This window comes from Chiloscyllium plagiosum, unplaced genomic scaffold (genome assembly GCF_037043375.1).
Source record: "Chiloscyllium plagiosum isolate Xiang-an unplaced genomic scaffold, Cpla_swu_hap1 HiC_scaffold_7, whole genome shotgun sequence".
In the NCBI taxonomy this organism is placed as follows: domain Eukaryota; kingdom Metazoa; phylum Chordata; class Chondrichthyes; order Orectolobiformes; family Hemiscylliidae; genus Chiloscyllium; species Chiloscyllium plagiosum.
In genome coordinates, this window is record NW_028270145.1 from 75,767,306 (window position 1) to 75,783,712 (window position 16,407).

At 41.9% G+C, this 16,407-nt stretch overlaps 1 protein-coding gene across 2 annotated transcripts in view; it reads right to left on the minus strand.

Annotated features, from left to right (window-relative positions):
- The window catches only part of dpp10 (dipeptidyl-peptidase 10 (non-functional)), a 1,734,026-nt gene that overhangs the window by 431,599 nt on the left and 1,286,020 nt on the right, over positions 1-16,407 (minus strand). The gene's annotated exons all lie outside the window — the stretch shown is intronic.

Sequence of the window (16,407 nt, forward strand, 5' to 3'; positions counted from 1 at the left end):
ATGAAGTTGATGTGTGTTGGAAGCAATGTGTACAAGTTGAAATAATCCATAGATGCCAGTATTCCAATACCAAGTCACCCTTTATTTATACATGGAGAGTCCTTGACACTGATCCAGTTCCCTTAGAGCCAGCTCGGAGTGAGCAGAAACTCTAACGCTCCTGTTTATTATGTTTTTAAATCTTACCCTCACACTACCGCCTAACTGCAGTAGTGCTTATTATATTTTTTCCCCCCAGCACCCAACACTCCTTTTTTTTTTAACCTGAAACACATTATGTGCATCAGGAGTTTAACAATCAGTCCTCACTAAAAGGAATGCCAGTTAACAAACTGGCTAAACAATTCAGCCAGTTCAGTAATCAGGTTTCCCCCTCCACAAAAAAGAGAAGCAGAAACTCACAGTAGCATACTGACTGTAGCACCAGCCAGCACAGAGTCAATCCCCTAAACTGAGGAGATTCGGAATCTCCTGTTTTTTTTTTATTTTATTAAACAAATTACAACAAACAGTTACATTTACAGCTGCATACAAGAGACAGCAAATTTACAAGGGAGAGGATCAGCAAAGCAAGGGCCCAAACCCTGCCGTTCAAACAGTTTACAGGGACAAACCTCAAATCCCAGTTTCACATATAAAAATATAAAGAGACATCAACAATGACATTTGTACATTAGACAATAATGTTACATACAAAAGTGCAGACAATACAGACCCAGCAAGCCCCAACACTCCTGTTTATTTTTTTTTCTTTTTTTTTTCTTTCTTTTCTTTTTTTAAATGATGCACTCCACTCCCTGCGGTGCCCACCTCTCCCTGAACAACTCCAGGGTGTTGGTCGACACCGCAAATTTCTTGATTATCTTATTTTATCCCCAGCACCCATGGTGTGTGTGTGTGTGCAGGTGTGAGACACAGTGAAAGACACAAAGTGCACGAATCTTTATTCAAATTCCACCACCAGGAAGATAGGAAAACACCCGGGTGGCCAGTGACAAACACTGCCCTTCACATCAAAGGGCAGTGCTGTGTGATCAAAACAGTGAAGGGGAGGGTAGGGACTAAATCAAAATAGAATTGGAGGGAGAAATGATGCACTCCACTCCCTGCGGTGCCCACCTCTCCCTGAACAACTCCAGGGTGTTGGTCGACACCGTGAATTTCTTGATTTTTTTTTTCCTTCTTTTTTTTAACCCTCACACTACCACCTAAGTGCGGTAGTGCTTATTTTTTCCCCAGCACCCATGGTGTGTGTGTGCAGGTCTGAGACACAGTGAAAGACATAAAGTGCACAAATCTTTATTCAATTTCCACCACCAGGAAGATAGGAAAACACCCGGGTGGCCAGTGACAAACACTGCCCTTCACATCAAGGGGCAGTGCTGTGTGATCAAAACAGTGAAGGGGAGGGGAGGGACGAAATCAAAATAGAATTGGAGGGAGAAATGATACACTCCACTCCCTGCGGCGTCCACCTCTCCCAGAACAACTCCAGGGTGTTGGTGGACACCGCGTGCTCCTTCTCCAAGGACACCCGGGCTCTAACGTAACCGCGGAAGAGGGGCAGGCAGTCGGCCCTAACGACCCCCTCCACGGCCCGCTGCCTGGACAACACTCCTGTTTATTTCTTTTTTTTTTATTTTTTTCTCTTTTAGGGGAGAGTAGGGACTAAATCAAAATAGAATTGGAGGGAGAAATGATGCACTCCACTCCCTGGATCTCCTGTTTATATTTTTTTTTTCGCATAAGTGCGGTAGTGCTTATTTTTCCCCCAGCACCCATGGTGTGTGTGTGCAGGTGTGAGACACAGTGAAAGACAAAGTGCACGAATCTTTATTCAACTTCCACCATCAGGAAGATAGGAAAACACCCGGGTGGCCAGTGACAAGCACTGCCCTTCACATCAAAGGGCAGTGCTGTGTGATCAAAACAGTGAAGGGGAGGGTAGGGACTAAATCAAAATAGAATTGGAGGGAGAAATGATGCACTCCACTCCCTGCGGCGCCCACCTCTCCCTGAACAACTCCAGGGTGTTGGTTGACACCGCGTGCTCCTTCTCCAAGGACACCCGGGCACTAACGTAGCCGTGGAAGAGGGGCAGGCAGTCGGCCCTAACGACCCCCTCCACGGCCCGCTGCCTGGACAACACTCCTGTTTATATCTGTCAGCCAGGGCTCCCTGATTGGACCAGGTTAACAATCCCAATCAGGGAACTCATTCTATGAGGTTCATCTGGCTGACCTCACTACAGTCACAACAAGTTAATCACACATCTTGAGCCCTGCATATATTTTGAGTCACTATCGAAATCAGTCCCATGTCCGTAACCTTAATGTCAACATTCTTGTGATGATAATATTGGATTTTAGTACAATGTCTGCTTACAGAAAGCAATTATAAAGGAAATAAATTTCGAACAATATCAATAGAATCTCTCGAATAACTCCTGTTAATTGTGAAATATTTCCTTAATGAATATAACTATGGCTAACAGTGTTAAGTGGTGGATTGCATTAAAACACATTATTTTGTTTATCTCTCCAGAATATGCGCTTCGTGAAGTCTAATGAATTAAATCTGAACGGAGGACAGAACCACTGTTAAGATAAAGGCTCCAACTTTCCTTCCCAGGTCCAATGTGTTAAGGCGGAGGAAATCCTGGCTCCTGAACCTATCTCAAAAAGTTCCTGGCACCATAACCATGGGAGTACCTATAAAGGGATGCAGCGACTATCAAAATAAAATGCACTGAGCATAGCCTTACGCTTACCTAGCCTAATCTCCTCACATTTCACTAACTATCAGCATCAGGAAAAATGCATATGTGAGCCACAGAGCACACTGATTCCACCCTTCCACAAATATGAGAAAAAGTTTCAAGGCCAGGATTTGGGATGTCCAAATTTGTCTGCTACTTTCATCATGATGTCGTGGCAAAAATTGGGGTCAGAATTTGTTCAACAAAATTTAAAATGAACTTGAAATCATTAACTGGAAAACTGGCAGATCTTTTCTCCGGCACTAAACATCTGAAAAATTTGCTGCTTTATTCATCCTGTTAGGAATTAAGTCTTTACTTATTTGTTCAGGGCATGCGAAGGAATTTGGTCAAACCAGCATTTATTGCTCCTTCCAATTGTCTTGAGGAAGTAGTGGTAAGCCTGAGAATTCTTAGTCTTTAACCTGATCTTTCAGTCATAGTCCTTTGTGTCTCGTTAATTAAGATTTCTGGGCAATGGTGACCTCAGAATGTTGATGGCAGGCTATTTAAATTTGGAAGAGTTACACTCTCTCTTGTTTGAGATGATCAATGCCCAGCAAATATATGATATGAATGATATTTGCAACTCATCAGCCCAATCATGAATGTAATCCTGAACCTACTGCATACAGGCAATGTTTTATTGTTTTGCAGGGAGTTTCAAATTAAATTAATCACCATACATTCATGACCAAATTGATGTGCGACCTCAGGATGGAGGTGAGGTCTTTAAAGAAGCAAATAAAATTGTTGGGTTAAGTACTGAGAAACTCTTGCAGCAGACATAAGTCTGAGATGATAGGCTGCCAAGATCAACATTTTTGTGCAGCTATGACATCAGCTTATGGAGTGATTTCACTCCAATTCCTATTGACCTTTATTAGGGACCCTTTATGTATTATCCTCCACCATTTCTGTCACATACAATCAGAACCCACCACCAGAGATGTGTTTCCCTCCCCACCCCATCAGCATTCTGCAGAGACCATTCTCTCCGTTACTCCCTTGTTAGGTCCACAGACCTAACAGTTAGGTCCAACTGAGCCTCCACTCCCAGCACCTTCACTTACTGCCACAAGAGGTGCAAAATCTACACCCACACCTCCCCCCTCAGCTCCATCCAAGGCCCCAAAGAATCCTTCCACAACTAGTAGAGATTTTCCTGCACATCCAAACACCTTATCTAATGTGTCCGTTGCACTCTATGTAATCTCCTCTACATTGGGGAGACAGGACAACAACTTGCATAACGTTTCAGGGAACATCTCTGAGACACATGCACCAAACAACCCCACTGCCCCGTGGTTGACCACTTCAACTCCCCCTCCCACTCTGCCAAGGACATGCAAGTCCTGGGCCTCCTCCACCGCCACATCCAAGCTAGCCAATGTCTGGAGGAAAAACGCCTCTTCTTCTGCCTTGGGACCCTCCAACCACAACATAAATGTCAATTTCACCAGCTTCCTCAAGTCCCCTCCCTCTACCTCATCCCAGATACAACCCTCCAGCTTGGCACTTCTCTCTTGAACTGCCCCACCTGTCCATCTTCCTTCCCACCTATCTGCTCCACCCTCCCCTACGACCTATCACCATCACACCCCACCTCCATCTACCTATCGCTTTCCCAGCTACCTTCCTCAGCCCCACCAGAACACTCCTATTTATCTCCCAGCTCCCTTCCACCCCCACATTCCTGATGAAGGGCTTACACCCACTCAGATTAGATTAGATTCTCTACTGTGTGGAAACAAGTCCTTTGGCCCAACAAGTCCATACCGACCCTCCGAAGAGTAACCCATCCAGACATATGTCCCTCTGACTAATGCACCTAACATTATGGGTAATTTAGCATGGCCAATTCACCTGACCTGCACATCTTTGAACAGTGGGAGGAAACCGTAGCATCCGGAGGAAACCCACGCAGACATGGGGAGATTGTCTGTGTGGAGTTTGCACAGTCGCCCAAGGCTAGGATCAAACCTGGGTCCCTGGAGCTGTGAGGCAGCAGTGCTAACCACTGAGCCACTGTGCTGCTCCACTCGTTAATTCTCCTGTTCCTCAGATGCTGCTTGACCTGCTGCGCTTTTCCAGTGCCACACTTGATCAACCGTTGCCTTGACAAGAAAGGCAGTAGCTTCCAACTCAGGTCTGGAATTTAGCTCTTCTGCTAATGTTCAGTGTAAGGCTGAAATGCAGTCTGAAGCTGAGTGATTCTCCTGAACTGTGTATTAAATCTACCAACATGGTCAGAAACCATGATTTTGAGGTTGCAAGCTCAAAGGAAATGATCACACCCATGGCGTCTGAACCAAGTTTTGACAGGTACCAAGTTCAATGAAATGTTCAGGGGTTGTTCTGCCAATGGCCATGGCTAATTATATGTTCTCTGGAGGCCAGATTTCAGCCACAACCACAGCCTGCAAAAAAATGTGTGGTGTTGCTTTTTCACTCTTCAGTGCAAACCCAGCTATTTTAAACAACCACACCCCTTCACCAACTCACCCCCTACCCCACCTCAATATCCTGATCTCTCTCTGTTTCTCACTACCTGTCCTCCCTCCCCAAATTTCTGATTGAAAAAAATGTCAACTGGGGGTGGATGAGCTCATTTGGGAAGTACTACTCTGATGGTGCCAAGCTGAGCACTCGCGAACTGGCCACTGGGGAGTAATAGCCAGCCAATAGCACTGTCTATGGCAGTTTCCAGCACTTCTGCCAAATACAGTGGGTAGACCGAAGGGATTGTAAACGGCTGGATTGGTTTTGTGGACAAGATATAACCGGGAAGGTTTCAGATTTGACAAGTAGATGCCAGTGGTGGGGCTGCAATGAAACAGCTTGCTTAGGGAGATGGCTGCTTCAGAATCATACATTTTTGCATTATTCAGTACATGCAGCTATTTCTTGGGAACAGGTGCAATGAGTTAGATTTACTGAAGGTTGATTTTCATTTTAATGTGAGCAACATCAGGCAGAAGCTGAGATGAGTTATTCCCTCAGCAGTTCTGGCTTCTCTTTTGCACTTCAGCCTTGTATTTTTCACTCATATGCTGGGCTACACCATCATCCTGGATGGGAATGTTCATGGAATCTTTTCTTTGTTTTAGTTCTTTACAGGTCCATCATCCCTCATGATGGAATCTGGCAGAAATGGAAAATTTTGATGGTGCAAATACTTTGCTCTGTCAATACAATGCTGACTCCACAGATTAGAAATCAGGTACTCCTGTATTTTAACTTCACCAGGTTGCCACAGCGCTTGTGTGTGCAAATGGTGCTTTTTCTGTCATGCTTCTCTGTAGATCTTATTCGTCTTTTGGCTTGACAGTTCAGAGAGAAATTTGAGGTTATAGATTGCGATAGAACATAATTATACTATTGCTGATAGTTATAGAGTCATAGAGACGTACAGCACGGAAACAGACCTTTCAGTGCAGCCTGTCCATGCTGACCAGTTATCACAAATCAACCTAGTCCCACCTGCCAACACGTGGCCCATATCCCTCCAAAGCCTTCCTATTCATATACCCATTCAAATGCTTTTTAAGTGTTGCAATTGTACCAGCCTCCACCACTTCCTCTGGCAGCTCATTCCATACACGTACCACCCTCTGCGTGAAAAAAGTTGCCCCTTAAGTCCCTTTTATATCTTTCCCCTCTCACCCTAAAGCTATGCCCTCTAGTTCTGGACTCCCCCAATCCAGGGAAAAGACTTTGACTATTTATTCAATCCATGGCCCTCATAAAATTGTAAACCTCTATAATAAGGTCACCCCTTAGCCTCTGACAATCCAGGGAAAACAGTCCCAGCCTGTTCAGCCTCTCCCTATAGCTCAAATCCTCCAACCTTGGCAACACTCTTGTAAATCTTTTCTGAACCCTTTCAAGTTTCACAATATCTTTCTGATAGGAAGGAAACCAAAATTGCATGCAATATTCCAACAGTGGCCTGACCAATGTCCTGTACAGCCGCAACATGACCTCCCAACTCCTGTACTCAATACTCTGACCAATAAAGGAAAACATACCAAATTTGCCTACTTCACTATCCTATCTACTTGCGACTCCACTTTCAAGGAGCTATAAACCTGCACTCCAAGGTCCCTTTGTTCAGTAACACTCCCTAGGACCTCACCACTAAACGTGTAAGTCTTGCTAAGATTTGCTTTCCAAAATGCAGCACCTCGCATTTATCTGAATTAAACTTCTCAGCCCATTGGCCCATTGATCAAGACCCTGTTGTAATCTAAGGTAACCTTCTTTGCTGTCCATTACACTTCCAATTTTGGTGTCATTTGCAAACTTACTAACTGTACCTCTTATCCTCACATCCAAATAATTTATACAAATGATGAAAAGTAGAGGACCCAGCACTGATCCTTGTGGCACTCCACTGATCCCCAGGCCTCTAGTCTGAAAAACAATCCTCCACCACCACCCTCTGTCTTCTACCTTTGAGCCAGTTCTGTATCCAAATGGTCAGTTCTCCCTGTATCCCGTGAGATCTAACCTTGCTAACCAGTCTCCCATGGGGAACCTTGTCGAACGCCTTACTGAAGTCATTATAGATCACATCTACTGCTCTGCCCTAATCAATCCTCTTTGTTACTTCTTCAAAAAACTCAATCAAGTGTTTAACGGTTTCATGCAGCTCAGTTTTAAAATGCTCGATCTGTTCTCAATCTAGAACATTTAACAAGGTGGTAATGTCTCACAATATAATGGTAGGACCTCAGAATGTGGCTTGCACAAAGATTTGGGTGGTGGTCACTGCTACTAATACTATAAGGTACAGATATGTCTGCAAAAGGTAAATTAGTGAGAACGAGGTCAAGCATATTTTTCCCTTGTGCTGGACGTCTTGCCAGTTTTCACAAGCCCAACATGGTAGCAATATCCCTTATAACTATTCAGCTTGGTCTGTATTGGTAATGAACATTGAAGTCCCTCAACCAGAGTACATTGTGTGCCCTCTCTGATTCCTCTAAGACATGCTCAAAATGGAGGAGAACTGATTCCTAAATAGAAGGAGGGAGGTAAATGGCAATCAAAGGGATACTTCATTGCACATATTACCATAATTGAGAAGATGAAAGCGAATATTATTTCATTTGAAGTGGGGTAACACTAATTTTTAACATTCACATAATAAAGTCAGTATTCAGAAGTAGAAACAATGCATCATTGCATCCACATTTGTTATGAATATTTGTTTCTGCAGAGGAAAAGGAGACAGTTTTATCTTTACGTAAAACCACTTTTTGTTTCCGGGAATGAAGCAGGGTTTCTCATTGAAAGCAGTTCTTCTGAGGATGACATTATTCTTTAATTGCTATTGACTTTCTTATATTAAAAACCTAAGAAGTCAGTTCAAAATAACACTCATCATGAATTTTGCCAGCCTAAATTTTGCAGCATCTATGTGCAACATTCAATATTTGGCCATTCTTTTGTTGCCTTGGAAACTGAGCAGCTCAGTTGGTTAGAGGACAACACATTTACCTCTGGGGACTGGCTTTCAATCAGACTATAACAGATGAGATGAATGCCTTTTTTTCCCTCTTAGAACAGCATATTATTTAAGTGAAGTATTTTTGGAGGGTCTCAGCTAAATGTTTAGCAAACATTGGTTCAGTGAAGGGTTGGAACAAATTGGTACTAATTGACAGCATCACTGAAATTGGAGTAAAGTGCATTTTGAGGGTGGAATAGAAATAGATTCACTCTCCTTCTGGCCCATACAGTACATTGCTTGCAGAATGGACAAGTTGAAACCATTCTGTTAACGTTGATTTCCCTTAACTTGATGACAAGAGCATTTATCAGAAATTTCTAAAGTAACAAGAAAAACACTCAAATGAGCAGAAGACACTGGTTTGGATTTCAATAAGACTAGCAGCATGTAAAGAATGGAATTGGAATGGTTGCATATTCTTCTAACACTTAAGACTATCAATTAGAACCTGCACAGGAAACACTGAGAATTATTGGATGGCTCCAGGTTCACAAGCTGGGACACACATTTCACATGGGAGAAAGCGAGGACTGCGGATGCTGGAGATCAGAGTCGAGAACGTGCTGATGGAAATGCACAGCAGGTCAGACCTGCTGTGCTTTTCCAGCACCACACTCAACAGATTTCACATGTTTACTACTTTTAGAACACACATTTACATCTCGTTAGAATGCTGATCGGATAAAATGTTCTTGCTATATTTACATACCAACCAGAAGGATCTTTTTTGGACAAATCTAAAAGGTGCCAGCTCACGCTTTGTTAGATTTTTGATAAATCTCTTAACCCTAATGAAAAGTTGCATATTGGAATCATAGGTTTCAGTCATCTTCTTAGTCATCCTTTGGGAATGAAGGCAACTTGCTTCCACCGCAGTTCAGTGGAAACGGCTGATAAGTTCAATGTGAGATTTGCAGACTGTGCTATATACCGAGTAGATGGCACCTGAATGATCAGATATTTGGATGTTGTGCACTCTCTGACACTTCAGCTTCAGCAAGCATGTTCTCATTGAAATATCTTTACGTGTTCAGTCCTCCCCAAACTATCCTTCACCATTTTAGTCAGATTTTCCCATGAGTGGGAAGGGGTATTTGACCTCATCAAGGATCCTTTGAGGACAAGCATTTCTCCTGCCCAGATGACTGGGAGTTCAGCACTCAGGGCGCATGGACCAAGATGAATTACAATTGCACAAAATCTGAATATTCTAAAGATTTCCAAGTTTTATCATGAAACATTAGCAGATCTTACATTTGAAAGTCGGACTGTAATGCTGGAAATTCCACATACGGTTGCACTCTATTGATATTAAAACTCGTAATTACGTGTGTTAAATATGTCTGACTGGTGTACAGTAAGAGATATTTATTATCTGAAGTATTTAAGAAAACAAAATAAGTGTTGGAAAAACCATATTAAAGGCAGTTGCAGCTTACTTTTGACAAACCTATTTAACAAAGCAGATGGCTTAGAAAGAGCATTCTGCTTTATACTTATGAATAAAGGATTTGGATGGTAAAAGGTACATCTTTGTCATCTTTAATCCTATCACCTTTGTCAACCTCTGGAAAAAGTGGCTAATCATACTGCAGTACAACTTTATATACAGCAAACATTCACCATTGCCTTCGCTAAGTGAACAATTTTATGTCATTGTTATCACAGGAGTACTATAGCCAGAATTACAGTAGTTCAAAAAGATGAGTTATCACATCTTTCTTAAGACACATGAGATGGCAGTGTGAATACACTGTTACTTGACTAATTGGGAACAGTGGGGCAACACTTAACGTTATATGACAGCTTGACATTCTACCCTTAATTATCCCCAGAAACACCTTTCATAAAAGATTCATGATTTTGGTCTCCTGGCAAACTCAGGCCAATGCTAAGAAACAGTTCAATGTGATATCCATTAGTTCAGTCTGAGATTAACATTGGCAAGTCAAGTGCATAGGCCTGAATGTGATGGAATTTTATAAAGAAAGTATTTCAAATGAGAGGTTATTAAAGAAGAAATAATGTCTGCTGAAAATATAACTATGGTCCACATGGAAACATGAGTGACGATGAAAGACCAGACAGAAGCATTAAAAATTGAAGAGTCTATCATACAAACTGAAGCAGCTGTCAAGTGGCTTTTGAGCTGAAGTAAATGGTCATTATAGAGAAATGCCTCCAGGCAGCAAGAGCACTATAGTAAAAGGTCTTCATGGAGAAATGGTCCCCCTTCTGCAATTAGTCTAAATTCCCTCAGGATGTTCTCAGCATTTTTAAAAAGAACAGACACAGAAGTCCCAAACCCCGCTCTCTACACACCCTGAACAGAATACCCTGGATTAAATTGATATATGTCACCTTCTCACCACTGAACATTGGGTACAGATGCTCACAGTAAAATAATGTCATACCCTACACATAATGGTTAGAGGCTAACAAAGTTGTATCCACTGAGCAGTAATTGCCTGTCTACAGTGCCAGTCAATCCAAAATCTTTCCTTCTGGCAAAAGATCAGCACTACCATGAGTGTAAACCAAGTAATGTGAATATTTCCTTCAAGTGAGGAAAAAAATGGAGTCTTGCAAATCACTATTAAACTCTCAATATTCTCACAATAGTTCACATTACATCTTGACTCAAAATGTTAGCTTGCTCTCTCTCCACACATCTGCCTGAGCTACTCTGATTTCTAGCATTGTTTGTTTTCAATCCTGGGAAAGGGTTTTATCAACTGTTCTCCATGGCAACAAACTGGCAGATGGTTCGTGTTGTGCCATCTCACCACTGGAATAACCTTTTTAACTTGGATTGCTCTGCTTTGGCTTTCTCCACTGGTTGACTTCTTGGTTTGCTGCATGGTTAATGGAGTTGGCAGTGGCAAATTAAAAGTACTATCAGGAATATAAGAAGTTGAGCCAGGATGACAGGATTCTGAGATTCAAAACTTACACTGTCAGCAATATTTTGCAATTTCCACAGTTAGACTGAAATATCTCCAGAGAGGTTGGTATTCCATCATAAATTCACCTTTATTTACATGTGGATTGTCATTGATATCGATGTAGCTTCCTCAGAGACAATTCTCAGAATGAACAAGATATCTGACTCTCCTGTTTAAATTTGTCAGCCAGGGCTCCCTGGTTGGACTAGATTAACAGCCCCGGTCAGGGATCTCATATTCAATGTTGTCCACCTGGCTAACCTCATTATAATCACTATATAGACCACTATTGTTTTACTTGAGAGTAACAAGCTCTTAAAGTTTGACAATGGTAAGCTTTTCTCCATTATCACCTCTCTTGATTCCTCCACTGTTACTACATTTTCAGACGACTTGCCTGACATCCAGTAAATGATAAGCAGGTATTATATTATATTAGCATACCAAAGCCATTACCTTCAGCTCCTATGACAAAACACTGGTCTGCAGCTACATACTCCATTTCTCTCAGTTATTTTTGTGGCTAAACCAGGATGCTTGCAATGTTGGTGTCTGCGATATGTAATCCTGAGATGGAAATTCAGCTATATATCTGATTCATCACTAAGACTGCCTGTTTCGACCAGTGCAACACTATTTCAACTCTGCCCCTGTCTCAATTCATCAGCTGCTGAAATCCTCATCCATGGATTTGTTATCTTTGGACCTGAATATTCCAAACATACTCCCAGCTGGCCTCCAACCTTTGACCCTTCATAACCTGTGGTCATCCAAATGTCTGCCTGTTACACTCATTCATAACCTTTGTGCTCAGTCACCTATATTGGCTTTGGTCAAGAACTGTCTCAATTTTAAAATTTCCAACCATATAGTATTGGAATGTCACATTCAGCATCTCCTCCTTACAAGATTCTGCCTTTATTTTTACTTTCAATGCTAATTCTACTTCAATATTTTCTCAGTTTAGCCTTTTTCATCAATTTTAAATAATCACTTATGTCTTCTGCTTCCAAAAAGCTCTTAGTAATATTCAAATCCAATCTGTGCAATAAACTTTGCTACAACATCCTGGTGTTAAGACACTGGTCTGTCTTAAATTCATTAACTCCAAATTCCAGTCAACAGTTGCCACGTTTTAAAACCCCTACCTGAAGCTACTACTGGATAAGTCAGAATTAAATTTGGTGTTATGTATTTCTTAAAACTGGAGTTAACGTAGTAGACTTTCACTGAAATATTGTCACATGAAACTGCAGAGCTTCTTTTTTAAGCAATGGACAAAGGATTTCTATAAAATACGAAAACAATAACAGTGTCAATATATATAAAACATTTATTAAAAATTAAAATATCCAGAAAAACAAAATTTAAACTAACTTACCGACACCATTTTCACCGTGATTCAAATTCAGAGAAATTACACCTCTAAGTTAAGTTTGACTTAATTGATTCTCCCCAGTTTCTTTTCTGTGAACTGTAGGGTCTTATTGCACAATACTGAGAGCTTAGACTTTCCCAGTTTATGATAACCTGCAGATTTTTAGCCAAACACTCCTGCTCTAGAAGTCACACAAACGTAACTCTCCTTCTGAAGTACCTTAACCCCATAACTGCTCTGAGAAAAAAAAATCCAGGCAATATTTCTCTGAACTGCCCTAACAACATTCAATCTCTGTGATTTCTAAAAAAAAAATCAACCCTTGATTATTCTGAACTGAAAACAAGCAAATGGTAAGAAATGTTCAATCCAACTGTCAAAAAACGCTCCAGTATAAACAATTATTCATTAACATTCCCTGCTCCAACACAAACTATGTTAGGTTACGCTTCCTCAAAAACTGTTTAACCCAGTTTTAATTTAGAAATTGTTTACAAAAGTAATAAACACCTATCCATATGCAATTTTGAAATCCAAACTCTAAAAATGATACTATATATATCAGATATCTTTCACCCCAAGTCCAATAATCCTACGTTTATATAATGCTGCTGTGAAAAGGGCCTTGAGGTAATATTTCAGATTAAACATGTCATTAAATACAAGGTGTTGTAAGAGTAGATAAATGAGTTAGGAAGGATCAAAGATTGTTCTCAAACATTGTTTCAAATGAAAAGCCTTCAGTAGTTGTAAATGTGCTTGCTCAAAAATCAGAACAATAGATGGGTAGCTAATATTTAGAAGAGGGCAGATAAATTCTGAGCTAAGCTTAAAAGGAAACAATGGCTCTAGCTCCTTGAGATTTCTGATAGGGTTCACAAACTGGATGAAAGTTACCATATGGCCATGACATATAATTACAGCAAGATAATATGCATGGACAAGTCGATGAAAACACACTAATAAGAAATAAGATTAATGAAGATAGGAGTAGACAAATTTAAATAAAGACAATGGGATTCTAAAAATAATTTAAAGCCATGAATTCAACCTGAATTTCTCTTTACATGCGATAGTTATTCAGGTATTTGCACTGTTTAAAATCTAACTTTCAGAAATCATATAAAACAAAACGGTGATTAAGAATAACAACATATATTGAAAGGTGCACATAATATATACAAAATCTTTATTCTTAATGGATTAGCTTGACAATCAGAAAATTTTTGTGATATATATTTCACAACAAATCAGTGCAAAATAACTTAAGCACCCTCTTTATGTTTCTGCACAACATTAATAATGTGTACACTTGTACGTTCTCTTTATTCTTACATAACATGACTTCTTAAATTATATTCTGTCCTATGTACATAGACTGATTCTAGTTATTCTCTGACATGAAAGGTTGACAAGGACTCCAATCTGATCTGGTTATGCTGTCATGGCAACAAGATAACCTTTCAATGTCATCCAGAAGGCATAGAAAAATGTGATCTTGATTAATCAAGAAGCTATGTTGTGCAGATTTAGAATTGTCCTTGCATTGAGGTGAAACTATTAGACAGAATAGAACAGACATGTAATTAACCAAAATATCACTACTTAGTGAGTTAATAACCCATGTGTTTTAGAAATGTACCTTACTTTGGAAGGAAGTGGACAGTGTCATTGACCTGGGAGAAAAATTTCAAATTAGTTTTCAGAAATGCAGCCTTTAGTTGAATCTTAACCCATTATTAGAAGGTACTGGAATCTACTTTTAACTGTAGTGGAATTAAAGCTGTGTGCTATCTTATTATACTGATGGTTTATTGAAGAGATATAAGAGCAGCTGAAGTATACTCATTGTCAATTATGAAAGCATACTCTTTCCTCAGAATAGCAATATTGCATGAAAGTAACTAACACTATGTGACCATGGGGAATAATAGAAGAAATGTCAGAAGTTCTTTGAATTAATTTCTGACTGTTAGCTCTCATCTGACGAGTACAACAAACAAAAATAGATTAGATTTTTGCTGAAAAAAAAATTTTGTCGAGGCTTTGCACCAAGCATGAATCAAAACATTTTGCAAAATAGTCAATCAAGTAGAAAATTAGGATTTACAGGGTATACTGAAGGAGATTCTGGATCAGTGGTGCTGGAAGAGCACAGCAATTCAGGCAGCATCCGAGGATAGGCAAAATCGACGTTTCGGGCAAAAGCCCTTCATCAGGAATAAAGGCAGAGAGCCTGAAGCGTGGAGAGATAAGCTAGAGGGTGGGGATAGAGTAGCATAGAGTACATTAGGTCAGTGGGTAGCCATGGGCACACGTATGGGCCACAGCTATGCCTGTCTCTTTGTTGGCTACGTAGAGCAGTTATCTTCCGTAATTACACCGGCACCACTCCCCACCTCTTCCTCCGCTACATCGATGACTGCATTGGCGCCACCTCGTGCTCCCGCGAGGAGGTTGAGCAATTCATCAACTTCACCAACACATTCCACCCTGACCTTAAATTTACCTGGACCATCTCTGACACCTCCCTCCCCTTCCTGGACCTCTCCATCTCCATCAGCGACGACCGACTTGACACTGACATTTTCTACAAACCCACCGACTCCCACAGCTACCTGGATTATACCTCTTCCCACCCTACCTCTTGCAAAAATGCCATCCCGTATTCCCAATTCCTCCGCCTCCGCCGTATCTGCTCCCAGGAGGAGCAGTTCCACCATAGAACACACCAGATGGCCTCCTTCTTTAGAGACCGCAATTTCCCTTCCCACGTGGTTAAAGATGCCCTCCAACGCATCTCGTCCACATCCCGCACCTCCGCCCTCCAACCCCAACAAGGACAGAATGCCCCTGGTGCTCACCTTCCACCCTACCAACCTTCGCATAAACCAAATCATCCGCCGACATTTCCGCCACCTCCAAACAGACCCCACCACCAGGGATATATTTCCCTCCCCACCCCTCTCCGCCTTCCACAAAGACCGTTCCCTCCGTGACTACCTGGTCAGGTCCACGCCCCCCTACGACCCACCCTCCCATTCTGGCACTTTCCCCTGCCACCGCAGGAACTGTAAAACCTGTGCCCACACCTCCTCCCTCACCTCCAACCAAGGCCCTAAAGGAGCCTTCCACATCCATCAAAGTTTTACCTGCACATCCACTAATATCATTTATTGTATCCGTTGCTCCCGATGCGGTCTCCTCTTCATTTGGGGAGACTGGGCGCCTCCTAGCAGAGCGCTTTAGGGAACATCTCCGAGACACCCGCACCAATCAACCAAACCGCCCCGTGGCTCAACATTTCAACTCCCCCTCCCACTCTGCCGAGGATATGGAAGTGCTGGGCCTCCTCCACCGCCGCTCCCTCACCACCAGACACATGGAAGAAGAACGCCTCATCTTCCGCCTCGGAACACTTCAACCCCAGGGCATCAATGTGGATTTCAACAGCTTCCTCATTTCCCCTTCCCCCACCTCATCCTAGTTTCTAACCTCCAGCAACACGATCCCCTTGACTTGTCCGGACTTGTCCGACCTGCCCAGCTCCTTTTCCACCTATCCACTCCACCCTCTCCTCCCTGACCTATCACCTTCATCTCCTCCCCCACTGACCTAATGTACTCTATGCTACTCTATCCCCACCCCCACCCTCCTCTAGCTATCTCTCCACGCTTCAGGCTCTCTGCCTTTATTCCTGATGAAGGGCTTTTGCCCGAAACGTCGTTTTGCCTATCCTCGGATGCTGCCTGAATTGCTGTGCTCTTCCAGCACCACTGATCCAGAATCTGGTTTCCAGCATCTGCAG